This window comes from Taudactylus pleione, unplaced genomic scaffold (genome assembly GCF_031769625.1).
Source record: "Taudactylus pleione unplaced genomic scaffold, aTauple2 ptg000016l, whole genome shotgun sequence".
NCBI classification, from domain to species: domain Eukaryota; kingdom Metazoa; phylum Chordata; class Amphibia; order Anura; family Myobatrachidae; genus Taudactylus; species Taudactylus pleione.
Genome location: NW_028284418.1, coordinates 15,793,900 through 15,807,426, shown reverse-complemented (window position 1 = coordinate 15,807,426; position 13,527 = coordinate 15,793,900). Strand labels below are relative to the sequence as shown.

At 33.3% G+C, this 13,527-nt stretch overlaps 4 non-coding genes across 4 annotated transcripts; all 4 read left to right on the top strand.

Annotated features, from left to right (window-relative positions):
• The first annotated feature begins 2,332 nt into the window (after positions 1 to 2,332).
• On the top strand, positions 2,333 to 2,414 carry TRNAL-AAG (transfer RNA leucine (anticodon AAG)). Its single transcript has one exon. It is a non-coding gene; the product is annotated as a tRNA-Leu (tRNA).
• A 2,760-nt stretch (positions 2,415 to 5,174) lies between these two features.
• On the top strand, positions 5,175 to 5,256 carry TRNAL-AAG (transfer RNA leucine (anticodon AAG)). Its single transcript has one exon. It is a non-coding gene; the product is annotated as a tRNA-Leu (tRNA).
• A 4,184-nt stretch (positions 5,257 to 9,440) lies between these two features.
• TRNAL-AAG (transfer RNA leucine (anticodon AAG)) lies at positions 9,441 to 9,522 on the top strand. The gene has a single exon. It is a non-coding gene; the product is annotated as a tRNA-Leu (tRNA).
• A 2,765-nt stretch (positions 9,523 to 12,287) lies between these two features.
• TRNAL-AAG (transfer RNA leucine (anticodon AAG)) lies at positions 12,288 to 12,369 on the top strand. The gene has a single exon. It is a non-coding gene; the product is annotated as a tRNA-Leu (tRNA).
• The last annotated feature ends 1,158 nt before the right edge of the window (positions 12,370 to 13,527 follow it).

Here is a 13,527-nt window from a genome sequence, read left to right as displayed (position 1 = left end):
AAATTTGAAGTCAAATATAATCATTACTTGTTAAATGTACCTGGCTTCTTTTGCATTTTATCTCAGCTTTTCCTGACTTTGGGTAAAGTTTTGAATGACATTCCAGATATGAGAGCTAAAATATTTTAAAGTGTACAGCAGGTTGTAGGATGACAGAGCTATTCATGCTGTTGGAATCAAATCCCACTGCTGCCATATTTATTCTCCAAGGAGAAGATCCAGTGATATATATCAAAGTGGTTTCCTAAAGTAGATAAGGTATAAAAGAAGCTAAATTTGGTTGGTGGAAGCACACCTTAACCTGTCACATGCAGTAGTTTAAAACAATTTATCATCAACTGATGATTGATCAGATATTAACCAACTGAAAAGGAGAAGATCCAGTGACTTATATCAAAGTGGTTTCCTAAAGTAGATAAGGTATAAAAGAAGCTACATTTGGTTGGTGGAAGCACACCTTAAGCTGTCACATGCAGTAGTTCAAAACAATTTATCTTCAATTCATGATTGATCAGATATTAACCAACTGAAAAAGGATGGTGATAGTATCCTGCATTAGTCACCGAGTTCTAAACCGTTCATCATAGTTGCAACAGTCTTCTCAAACCTTTAAAATAATGATATCTGCTAACAGTACAGATATTCAAATTTTAATTTTGCATGAATTAATTATGTGCCCTATCAGAACTAATATTTTACCACTTCATGCATCTCAATTTATTTTGTTATTTCAATGAAAATAAACAAAATGCAATTCAATAAAAAATATGAATTTCTCATCGATTTTATGTTTAATAATGAACTTTCATTTAACCTTTGCTGACATCTTTTCAATTACTACTTTAAAACAAAAAACCCTTTAATTGTGATGTTCTAGATCTGTGAGCTATCCAAATGATAAGCACATGTGGTAGCATGGCCGAGCGATCTAAGGCGCTGGGTTAACGCTCCAGTCTCTTCGGAGGCGTGGGTTCAAATCTCTCTGCTGCCATATTTATTATACAAAAAGTAGGCCAGTTATTGATGTCAAACTGATTCTTTTTTTCCATTAGAAAGGATATTACCCAGCTGAAATTTGTTGGTGGAAGATTCCTCTAGCTACTCAACAGTTCATCATTGTTACAAGAGACTTCCCAAATGTTTTAAAAATGTTATCTGCTAACAGTCAAGATGAGCCAAAATTAAGTTGGCATGAAGTAATTAGAAGTAATATCATAACTAATATTTAATTACTGAGTGGTCTTATCATACAATTAGAGATGGAAATGTTGGCAACGTGACTCATTGGTATAAATTGATGGATTTATATTCCGAGTTCTCTAACTTTCCTATCACTTTGGATTTTAATCTCACAGCTGTCTATTTTAGGCATTTGAATAATACTTCAAAGTTGTTTGGATACATCAGTTGCGCTAAATGAAGGAAATTTGAAGTCAAATATAATCATTACTTGTTAAATGTACCTGGCTTCTTTTGCATTTTATCTCAGCTTTTCCTGACTTTGGGTAAAGTTTTGAATGACATTCCAGATATGAGAGCTAAAATATTTTAAAGTGTACAGCAGGTTGTAGGATGACAGAGCTATTCAAGCCACTGGAATCAAATCCCACTGCTGCCATATTTATTCTCCAAGGAGAAGATCCATTGATATATACCAAAGTGGTTTCCTAAAGTAGATAAGGTATAAAAGAAGCTAAATTTGGTTGGTGGAAGCACACCTTAAGCTGTCACATGCAGTAGTTTAAAACAATTTATCATCAACTGATGATTGATCAGATATTAACCAACTGAAAAGGAGAAGATCCAGTGACTTATATCAAAGTGGTTTCCTAAAGTATATAAGGTATGAAAGAAGCTACATTTGGTTGGTGGAAGCACACCTTAAGCTGTCACATGCAGTAGTTCAAAACAATTTATCATCAATTCATGATTGATCAGATATTAACCAACTGAAAAAGGATGGTGATAGTATCCTGCATTAGTCACCGAGTTCTAAACAGTTCATCATAGTTGCAACAGTCTTCTCAAACCTTTAAAATAATGATATCTGCTAACAGTAAAGATATTCAAATTTTAATTTTGCATGAAGTAATTATGTGCCCTATCAGAACTAATATTTTACTACTTCATGCATCTCAATTTCTTTTGTTATTTCAATGAATATAAACAAAATGCAATTCAATAAAAAATATGAATATCTCATCGATTGTATGTTTAATAATGAACTTTCTTTAAACCTTTGCTGACATCTTTTCAATTAATACTTTAAAACAAAAATCCCTTTAATTTTGATGTTCTAGATCTGTGAGCTATCCTAATGATATGCACATGTGGTAGCATGGCCGAGTGGTGTTAGGCGCTGGATTAAGGCTCCAGTCTCTTCGGAGGCGTGGGTTCAAATCCCACTGCTGCCATATTTATTATGCAAAGAGTAGGCCAGTTATTGATGTCAAAGTGATTTTTTTTTTCCATTAGATAGGATATTACCCAGCTGAAATTTGTTGGTGAAAGATTCCTCTAGCTACTCAACAGTTCATCATTGTTACAAGAGACTTCCCAAATGTTTTAAAAATGTTATCTGCTAACAGTCAAGATGAGCCAAAATTAAGTTGGCATGAAGTAATTAGAAGTAATATCATAACTAATATTTAATTACTGAGTTGTCTTATCATACAATTAGAGATGGAAATGTTGGCAACGTGACTCATTGGTATAAATTGATGGATTTATATTCCGATTTCTCTAACTTTCCTATCACTTTGGATTTTAATCTCACAGCTGTCTGTTTTAGGCATTTGAATAATACTTCAAAGTTGTTTGGATACATCAGTTGCGCTAAATAAAGGAAATTTGAAGTCAAATATAATCATTACTTGTTAAATGTACCTGGCTTCTTTTGCATTTTATCTCAGCTTTTCCTGACTTTGGGTAAAGTTTTGAATGACATTCCAGATATGAGAGCTAAAATATTTTAAAGTGTACAGCAGGTTGTAGGATGACAGAGCTATTCAAGCTGCTGGAATCAAATCCCACTGCTGCCATATTTATTGTCCAAGGAGAAGATCCAGTGATATATATCAAAGTGGTTTCCTAAAGTAGATAAGGTATAAAAGAAGCTAAATTTGGTTGGTGGAAGCACACCTTAAGCTGTCACATGCAGTAGTTTAAAACAATTTATCATCAACTGATGATTGATCAGATATTAACCAACTGAAAAGGAGAAGATCCAGTGACTTATATCAAAGTGGTTTCCTAAAGTAGATAAGGTATGAAAGAAGCTACATTTGGTTGGTGGAAGCACACCTTAAGCTGTCACATGCAGTAGTTCAAAACAATTTATCATCAATTCATGATTGATCAGATATTAACCAACTGAAAAAGGATGGTGATAGTATCCTGCATTAGTCACCGAGTTCTAAACAGTTCATCATAGTTGCAACAGTCTTCTCAAACCTTTAAAATAATTATATCTGCTAACAGTAAAGATATTCAAATTTTACTTTTGCATGAACTAATTATGTGCCCTATCAGGACTAATATTTTACTACTTCATGCATCTCAATTTCTTTTGTTATTTCAATGAAAATAAACAAAATGCAATTCAATAAAAAATATGAATTTCTCATCGATTTTATGTTTAATAATGAACTTTCATTTAACCTTTGCTGACATCTTTTCAATTACTACTTTAAAACAAAAAACCCTTTAATTGTGATGTTCTAGATCTGTGAGCTATCCTAATGATAAGCACATGTGGTAGCATGGCCGAGCGGTCTAAGGCGCTGGATTAAGTCTCCAGTCTCTTCGGAGGCGTGGGTTCAAATTCCTCTGCTGCCATATTTATTATACAAAAAGTAAGCCAGTTATTGATGTCAAACTGATTCTTTTTTTCCATTAGAAAGGATATTACCCAGCTGAAATTTGTTGGTGGAAGATTCCTCTAGCTACTCAACAGTTCATCATTGTTACAAGAGACTTCCCAAATGTTTTAAAAATGTTATCTGCTGTCAAGATGAGCCAAAATTAAGTTGGCATGAAGTAATTAGAAGTAATATCATAACTAATATTTAATTACTGAGTGGTCTTATCATACAATTAGAGATGGAAATGTTGGCAACGTGACTCATTGGTATAAATTGATGGATTTATATTCCGATTTCTCTAACTTTCCTATCACTTTGGATTTTAATCTCACAGCTGTCTATTTTAGGCATTTGAATAATACTTCAAAGTTGTTTGGATACATCAGTTGCGCTAAATGAAGGAAATTTGAAGTCAAATATAATCATTACTTGTTAAATGTACCTGGCTTCTTTTGCATTTTATCTCAGCTTTTCCTGACTTTGGGTAAAGTTTTGAATGACATTCCAGATATGAGAGCTAAAATATTTTAAAGTGTACAGCAGGTTGTAGGATGACAGAGCTATTCAAGCCACTGGAATCAAATCCCACTGCTGCCATATTTATTCTCCAAGGAGAAGATCCATTGATATATACCAAAGTGGTTTCCTAAAGTAGATAAGGTATAAAAGAAGCTAAATTTGGTTGGTGGAAGCACACCTTAAGCTGTCACATGCAGTAGTTTAAAACAATTTATCATCAACTGATGATTGATCAGATATTAACCAACTGAAAAGGAGAAGATCCAGTGACTTATATCAAAGTGGTTTCCTAAAGTATATAAGGTATGAAAGAAGCTACATTTGGTTGGTGGAAGCACACCTTAAGCTGTCACATGCAGTAGTTCAAAACAATTTATCATCAATTCATGATTGATCAGATATTAACCAACTGAAAAAGGATGGTGATAGTATCCTGCATTAGTCACCGAGTTCTAAACAGTTCATCATAGTTGCAACAGTCTTCTCAAACCTTTAAAATAATGATATCTGCTAACAGTAAAGATATTCAAATTTTAATTTTGCATGAAGTAATTATGTGCCCTATCAGAACTAATATTTTACTACTTCATGCATCTCAATTTCTTTTGTTATTTCAATGAATATAAACAAAATGCAATTCAATAAAAAATATGAATATCTCATCGATTGTATGTTTAATAATGAACTTTCTTTAAACCTTTGCTGACATCTTTTCAATTAATACTTTAAAACAAAAATCCCTTTAATTTTGATGTTCTAGATCTGTGAGCTATCCTAATGATATGCACATGTGGTAGCATGGCCGAGTGGTGTTAGGCGCTGGATTAAGGCTCCAGTCTCTTCGGAGGCGTGGGTTCAAATCCCACTGCTGCCATATTTATTATGCAAAGAGTAGGCCAGTTATTGATGTCAAAGTGATTTTTTTTTTCCATTAGATAGGATATTACCCAGCTGAAATTTGTTGGTGAAAGATTCCTCTAGCTACTCAACAGTTCATCATTGTTACAAGAGACTTCCCAAATGTTTTAAAAATGTTATCTGCTAACAGTCAAGATGAGCCAAAATTAAGTTGGCATGAAGTAATTAGAAGTAATATCATAACTAATATTTAATTACTGAGTTGTCTTATCATACAATTAGAGATGGAAATGTTGGCAACGTGACTCATTGGTATAAATTGATGGATTTATATTCCGATTTCTCTAACTTTCCTATCACTTTGGATTTTAATCTCACAGCTGTCTGTTTTAGGCATTTGAATAATACTTCAAAGTTGTTTGGATACATCAGTTGCGCTAAATAAAGGAAATTTGAAGTCAAATATAATCATTACTTGTTAAATGTACCTGGCTTCTTTTGCATTTTATCTCAGCTTTTCCTGACTTTGGGTAAAGTTTTGAATGACATTCCAGATATGAGAGCTAAAATATTTTAAAGTGTACAGCAGGTTGTAGGATGACAGAGCTATTCAAGCTGCTGGAATCAAATCCCACTGCTGCCATATTTATTGTCCAAGGAGAAGATCCAGTGATATATATCAAAGTGGTTTCCTAAAGTAGATAAGGTATAAAAGAAGCTAAATTTGGTTGGTGGAAGCACACCTTAAGCTGTCACATGCAGTAGTTTAAAACAATTTATCATCAACTGATGATTGATCAGATATTAACCAACTGAAAAGGAGAAGATCCAGTGACTTATATCAAAGTGGTTTCCTAAAGTAGATAAGGTATGAAAGAAGCTACATTTGGTTGGTGGAAGCACACCTTAAGCTGTCACATGCAGTAGTTCAAAACAATTTATCATCAATTCATGATTGATCAGATATTAACCAACTGAAAAAGGATGGTGATAGTATCCTGCATTAGTCACCGAGTTCTAAACAGTTCATCATAGTTGCAACAGTCTTCTCAAACCTTTAAAATAATTATATCTGCTAACAGTAAAGATATTCAAATTTTACTTTTGCATGAACTAATTATGTGCCCTATCAGGACTAATATTTTACTACTTCATGCATCTCAATTTCTTTTGTTATTTCAATGAAAATAAACAAAATGCAATTCAATAAAAAATATGAATTTCTCATCGATTTTATGTTTAATAATGAACTTTCATTTAACCTTTGCTGACATCTTTTCAATTACTACTTTAAAACAAAAAACCCTTTAATTGTGATGTTCTAGATCTGTGAGCTATCCTAATGATAAGCACATGTGGTAGCATGGCCGAGCGGTCTAAGGCGCTGGATTAAGTCTCCAGTCTCTTCGGAGGCGTGGGTTCAAATTCCTCTGCTGCCATATTTATTATACAAAAAGTAAGCCAGTTATTGATGTCAAACTGATTCTTTTTTTCCATTAGAAAGGATATTACCCAGCTGAAATTTGTTGGTGGAAGATTCCTCTAGCTACTCAACAGTTCATCATTGTTACAAGAGACTTCCCAAATGTTTTAAAAATGTTATCTGCTGTCAAGATGAGCCAAAATTAAGTTGGCATGAAGTAATTAGAAGTAATATCATAACTAATATTTAATTACTGAGTGGTCTTATCATACAATTAGAGATGGAAATGTTGGCAACGTGACTCATTGGTATAAATTGATGGATTTATATTCCGATTTCTCTAACTTTCCTATCACTTTGGATTTTAATCTCACAGCTGTCTATTTTAGGCATTTGAATAATACTTCAAAGTTGTTTGGATACATCAGTTGCGCTAAATGAAGGAAATTTGAAGTCAAATATAATCATTACTTGTTAAATGTACCTGGCTTCTTTTGCATTTTATCTCAGCTTTTCCTGACTTTGGGTAAAGTTTTGAATGACATTCCAGATATGAGAGCTAAAATATTTTAAAGTGTACAGCAGGTTGTAGGATGACAGAGCTATTCAAGCCACTGGAATCAAATCCCACTGCTGCCATATTTATTCTCCAAGGAGAAGATCCAGTGATATATACCAAAGTGGTTTCCTAAAGTAGATAAGGTATAAAAGAAGCTAAATTTGGTTGGTGGAAGCACACCTTAAGCTGTCACATGCAGTAGTTTAAAACAATTTATCATCAACTGATGATTGATCAGATATTAACCAACTGAAAAGGAGAAGATCCAGTGACTTATATCAAAGTGGTTTCCTAAAGTATATAAGGTATGAAAGAAGCTACATTTGGTTGGTGGAAGCACACCTTAAGCTGTCACATGCAGTAGTTCAAAACAATTTATCATCAATTCATGATTGATCAGATATTAACCAACTGAAAAAGGATGGTGATAGTATCCTGCATTAGTCACCGAGTTCTAAACAGTTCATCATAGTTGCAACAGTCTTCTCAAACCTTTAAAATAATGATATCTGCTAACAGTAAAGATATTCAAATTTTACTTTTGCATGAACTAATTATGTGCCCTATCAGAACTAATATTTTACTACTTCATGCATCTCAATTTCTTTTTATTATTTCAATGAAAATAAACAAAATGCAATTCAATAAAAAATATGAATTTCTCATCGATTTTATGTTTAATAATGAACTTTCTTTTAACCTTTGCTGACATCTTTTCAATTAATACTTTAAAACAAAAAACCCTTTAATTTTGATGTTCTAGATCTGTGAGCTATCCTAATGATAAGCACATGTGGTAGCATGGCCGAGGGGTGTAAGGCGCTGGATTAAGGCTCCAGTCTCTTCGGAGGCGTGGGTTCAAATCCCTCAGCTGCCATATTTATTATACAAAGAGTAGGCCAGTTATTGATGTCAAACTGATTCTTTTTTTCCATTAGAAAGGATATTACCCTGCTGAAATTTGTTGGTGGAAGATTCCTCTAGCTACTCAACAGTTCATCATTGTTACAAGAGACTTCCCAAATGTTTTAAAAATGTTATCTGCTAACAGTCAAGATGAGCCAAAATTAAGTTGGCATGAAGTAACTAGAAGTAATATCATCACTAATATTTAATTACTGAGTTGTCTTATCATACAATTAGAGATGGAAATGTTGGCAACGTGACTCATTGGTATAAATTGATGGATTTATATTCCGATTTCTCTAACTTTTCTATCACTCTGGATTTTAATCTCACAGCTGTCTATTTTAGGCATTTGAATAATACTTCAAAGTTGTTTGGATACTTCAGTTGCGCAAAATGAAGGAAATTTGAAGTCAAATATAATCATTACTTGTTAAATGTACCTGGCTTCTTTTGCATTTTATCTCAGCTTTTCCTGACTTTGGGTAAAGTTTTGAATGACATTCCAGATATGAGAGCTAAAATATTTTAAAGTGTACAGCAGGTTGTAGGATGACAGAGCTATTCAAGCTGTTGGAATCAAATCCCACTGCTGCCATATTTATTCTCCAAGGAGAAGATCCAGTGATGTATATCAAAGTGGTTTCCTAAAGTAGATAAGGTATAAAAGAAGCTAAATTTGGTTGGTGGAAGCACACCTTAACCTGTCACATGCAGTAGTTTAAAACAATTTATCATCAACTGATGATTGATCAGATATTAACCAACTGAAAAGGAGAAGATCCAGTGACTTATATCAAAGTGGTTTCCTAAAGTAGATAAGGTATAAAAGAAGCTACATTTGGTTGGTGGATGCACACCTTAAGCTGTCACATGCAGTAGTTCAAAACAATTTATCATCAATTCATGATTGATCAGATATTAACCAACTGAAAAAGGATGGTGATAGTATCCTGCATTAGTCACCGAGTTCTAAACCGTTCATCATAGTTGCAACAGTCTTCTCAAACCTTTAAAATAATGATATCTGCTAACAGTAAAGATATTCAAATTTTAATTTTGCATGAATTAATTATGTGCCCTATCAGAACTAATATTTTACTACTTCATGCATCTCAATTTCTTTTGTTATTTCAATGAAAATAAACAAAATGCAATTCAATAAAAAATATGAATTTCTCATCGATTTTATGTTTAATAATGAACTTTCATTTAACCTTTGCTGACATCTTTTCAATTACTACTTTAAAACAAAAAACCCTTTAATTGTGATGTTCTAGATCTGTGAGCTATCCTAATGATAAGCACATGTGGTAGCATGGCCGAGTGGTCTAAGGCGCTGGATTAAGGCTCCAGTCTCTTCGGAGGCATGGGTTCAAATCCCTCTGCTGCCATATTTATTATACAAAAAGTAGGCCAGTTATTGATGTCAAACTGATTCTTTTTTTCCATTAGAAAGGATATTACCCAGCTGAAATTTGTTGGTGGAAGATTCCTCTAGCTACTCAACAGTTCATCATTGTTACAAGAGACTTCCCAAATGTTTTAAAAATGTTATCTGCTAACAGTCAAGATGAGCCAAAATTAAGTTGGCATGAAGTAATTAGAAGTAATATCATAACTAATATTTAATTACTGAGTGGTCTTATCATACAATTAGAGATGGAAATGTTGGCAACGTGACTCATTGGTATAAATTGATGGATTTATATTCCGATTTCTCTAACTTTCCTATCACTTTGGATTTTAATCTCACAGCTGTCTATTTTAGGCATTTGAATAATACTTCAAAGTTGTTTGGATACATCAGTTGCGCTAAATGAAGGAAATTTGAAGTCAAATATAATCATTACTTGTTAAATGTACCTGGCTTCTTTTGCATTTTATCTCAGCTTTTCCTGACTTTGGGTAAAGTTTTGAATGACATTCCAGATATGAGAGCTAAAATATTTTAAAGTGTACAGCAGGTTGTAGGATGACAGAGCTATTCAAGCCACTGGAATCAAATCCCACTGCTGCCATATTTATTCTCCAAGGAGAAGATCCAGTGATATATACCAAAGTGGTTTCCTAAAGTAGATAAGGTATAAAAGAAGCTAAATTTGGTTGGTGGAAGCACACCTTAAGCTGTCACATGCAGTAGTTTAAAACAATTTATCATCAACTGATGATTGATCAGATATTAACCAACTGAAAAGGAGAAGATCCAGTGACTTATATCAAAGTGGTTTCCTAAAGTATATAAGGTATGAAAGAAGCTACATTTGGTTGGTGGAAGCACACCTTAAGCTGTCACATGCAGTAGTTCAAAACAATTTATCATCAATTCATGATTGATCAGATATTAACCAACTGAAAAAGGATGGTGATAGTATCCTGCATTAGTCACCGAGTTCTAAACAGTTCATCATAGTTGCAACAGTCTTCTCAAACCTTTAAAATAATGATATCTGCTAACAGTAAAGATATTCAAATTTTACTTTTGCATGAACTAATTATGTGCCCTATCAGAACTAATATTTTACTACTTCATGCATCTCAATTTCTTTTTATTATTTCAATGAAAATAAACAAAATGCAATTCAATAAAAAATATGAATTTCTCATCGATTTTATGTTTAATAATGAACTTTCTTTTAACCTTTGCTGACATCTTTTCAATTAATACTTTAAAACAAAAAACCCTTTAATTTTGATGTTCTAGATCTGTGAGCTATCCTAATGATAAGCACATGTGGTAGCATGGCCGAGGGGTGTAAGGCGCTGGATTAAGGCTCCAGTCTCTTCGGAGGCGTGGGTTCAAATCCCTCAGCTGCCATATTTATTATACAAAGAGTAGGCCAGTTATTGATGTCAAACTGATTCTTTTTTTCCATTAGAAAGGATATTACCCTGCTGAAATTTGTTGGTGGAAGATTCCTCTAGCTACTCAACAGTTCATCATTGTTACAAGAGACTTCCCAAATGTTTTAAAAATGTTATCTGCTAACAGTCAAGATGAGCCAAAATTAAGTTGGCATGAAGTAACTAGAAGTAATATCATCACTAATATTTAATTACTGAGTTGTCTTATCATACAATTAGAGATGGAAATGTTGGCAACGTGACTCATTGGTATAAATTGATGGATTTATATTCCGATTTCTCTAACTTTTCTATCACTCTGGATTTTAATCTCACAGCTGTCTATTTTAGGCATTTGAATAATACTTCAAAGTTGTTTGGATACTTCAGTTGCGCAAAATGAAGGAAATTTGAAGTCAAATATAATCATTACTTGTTAAATGTACCTGGCTTCTTTTGCATTTTATCTCAGCTTTTCCTGACTTTGGGTAAAGTTTTGAATGACATTCCAGATATGAGAGCTAAAATATTTTAAAGTGTACAGCAGGTTGTAGGATGACAGAGCTATTCAAGCTGTTGGAATCAAATCCCACTGCTGCCATATTTATTCTCCAAGGAGAAGATCCAGTGATGTATATCAAAGTGGTTTCCTAAAGTAGATAAGGTATAAAAGAAGCTAAATTTGGTTGGTGGAAGCACACCTTAACCTGTCACATGCAGTAGTTTAAAACAATTTATCATCAACTGATGATTGATCAGATATTAACCAACTGAAAAGGAGAAGATCCAGTGACTTATATCAAAGTGGTTTCCTAAAGTAGATAAGGTATAAAAGAAGCTACATTTGGTTGGTGGATGCACACCTTAAGCTGTCACATGCAGTAGTTCAAAACAATTTATCATCAATTCATGATTGATCAGATATTAACCAACTGAAAAAGGATGGTGATAGTATCCTGCATTAGTCACCGAGTTCTAAACCGTTCATCATAGTTGCAACAGTCTTCTCAAACCTTTAAAATAATGATATCTGCTAACAGTAAAGATATTCAAATTTTAATTTTGCATGAATTAATTATGTGCCCTATCAGAACTAATATTTTACTACTTCATGCATCTCAATTTCTTTTGTTATTTCAATGAAAATAAACAAAATGCAATTCAATAAAAAATATGAATTTCTCATCGATTTTATGTTTAATAATGAACTTTCATTTAACCTTTGCTGACATCTTTTCAATTACTACTTTAAAACAAAAAACCCTTTAATTGTGATGTTCTAGATCTGTGAGCTATCCTAATGATAAGCACATGTGGTAGCATGGCCGAGTGGTCTAAGGCGCTGGATTAAGGCTCCAGTCTCTTCGGAGGCGTGGGTTCAAATCCCTCTGCTGCCATATTTATTATACAAAAAGTAGGCCAGTTATTGATGTCAAACTGATTCTTTTTTTCCATTAGAAAGGATATTACCCAGCTGAAATTTGTTGGTGGAAGATTCCTCTAGCTACTCAACAGTTCATCATTGTTACAAGAGACTTCCCAAATGTTTTAAAAATGTTATCTGCTAACAGTCAAGATGAGCCAAAATTAAGTTGGCATGAAGTAATTAGAAGTAATATCATAACTAATATTTAATTACTGAGTGGTCTTATCATACAATTAGAGATGGAAATGTTGGCAACGTGACTCATTGGTATAAATTGATGGATTTATATTCCGATTTCTCTAACTTTCCTATCACTTTGGATTTTAATCTCACAGCTGTCTATTTTAGGCATTTGAATAATACTTCAAAGTTGTTTGGATACATCAGTTGCGCTAAATGAAGGAAATTTGAAGTCAAATATAATCATTACTTGTTAAATGTACCTGGCTTCTTTTGCATTTTATCTCAGCTTTTCCTGACTTTGGGTAAAGTTTTGAATGACATTCCAGATATGAGAGCTAAAATATTTTAAAGTGTACAGCAGGTTGTAGGATGACAGAGCTATTCAAGCCACTGGAATCAAATCCCACTGCTGCCATATTTATTCTCCAAGGAGAAGATCCATTGATATATACCAAAGTGGTTTCCTAAAGTAGATAAGGTATAAAAGAAGCTAAATTTGGTTGGTGGAAGTACACCTTAAGCTGTCACATGCAGTAGTTTAAAACAATTTATCATCAACTGATGATTGATCAGATATTAACCAACTGAAAAGGAGAAGATCCAGTGACTTATATCAAAGTGGTTTCCTAAAGTATATAAGGTATGAAAGAAGCTACATTTGGTTGGTGGAAGCACACCTTAAGCTGTCACATGCAGTAGTTCAAAACAATTTATCATCAATTCATGATTGATCAGATATTAACCAACTGAAAAAGGATGGTGATAGTGTCCTGCATTAGTCACCGAGTTCTAAACAGTTCATCATAGTTGCAACAGTCTTCTCAAACCTTTAAAATAATTGTATCTGCTAACAGTAAAGATATTCAAATTTTACTTTTGCATGAACTAATTATGTGCCCTATCAGAACTAATATTTTACTACTTCATGCATCTCAATTTCTTTTGT